The following is a 1,213-nucleotide window of genomic DNA, read 5'->3' on the forward strand; positions in this document are numbered from 1 at the left end:
CTTTCCCCCAATCTTCCTCTTTGACAGACTAATGTTAAAGAAATACCGCCACAGATCAAAATGGGGATCGATCCCCAGGAAACCCTCGCATAGGGCAACAAACGCTGCCATATGCTGAATCCCATTGGGAGTTAGATGTTGCAGCTCTACCTCATAGTAATCCAACAGCCCCCGAAGGAATCTATGCGTGGGTACCCCGAATCCCCGCTCATGGAAGATGGCAAAAGAGACGACATACCCTTCAGGCGGCACCGGCTCACCCTCGTCGCCAGGAAGCAACCACTCCTGGACGGCGGACAGTGGGCGGTAGAAGGCCACGGCGGACGAGGCCCTCCAAACGCCGGGAGGTGATGCTTTGATCTACCCCACAACTCCATTAAAGCAGTAGGGGGGGAAGGGCAGGCGCGAGCTTGACGGCGGCTGGAACACAAACGTAGGCCGGTCGATGGTGGCGATGCGGGCGCGAGAGGCTAGGACGATTGGCGGCGGATGTTTCAGAACGCAAAGGCAGGGAGCGAAATACGGAACCTTGGGGGCGAACCCCGTGGTTTTATAGGGGGCGACGGACGCGAGAAGGGCAACCGTCCGCCTCGATCTCCGGGCCTGCCACCCGCGCCACCACGTCACGTCATGGGACACGCGCCCGCAGTTTCTATCCTCTCGCCCCAAAAATCTCGGCGGACGGTTCGCCTTCCCCAAGCGAATCCGGACTCTCTACCCACCGGGGAAACGCAAGCCACAAAGGCTTGTTCTTTTCTCTTTGGCCCACCTAGGGCCCAGAAGCTCACCGGCCAACCCAACTAAGAAAGGATCCACGAATGATCCGAAATCAAGGGCAGAAGCACCAGTTAGGTCAGCCCTGAATCAGTTCCCAGCGAACGGGACGCCACGACCCACTCAGAAAACATCCAGTTGATAAAAAACTAAGTCCTTCAGCCTTACCTGCGAAGGGGCCGATACAACCCCCCGGGCAACTCTACTCGAATCACCCGGGGGCTCAGGGGCTACACCCATCGGGTGCGCTCGCGCGCACCCTCCGGCAAAGTAACTTCGACGAAATAAAAAACACCCTCCAGGCAGTTCTAATCGAAACACCTAGAGGCTCGGGGGCTACTGTCGGGGACCTAATACCAGGGTACCCCAGAAGGTGGAACCAGTAACCACCGAATGTGAAAAACTTCTGGACGCATAAGGGCGCCGTGTCATCCCTTGT

This window comes from Miscanthus floridulus, chromosome 2 (assembly GCF_019320115.1).
Source record: "Miscanthus floridulus cultivar M001 chromosome 2, ASM1932011v1, whole genome shotgun sequence".
Taxonomy (NCBI): domain Eukaryota; kingdom Viridiplantae; phylum Streptophyta; class Magnoliopsida; order Poales; family Poaceae; genus Miscanthus; species Miscanthus floridulus.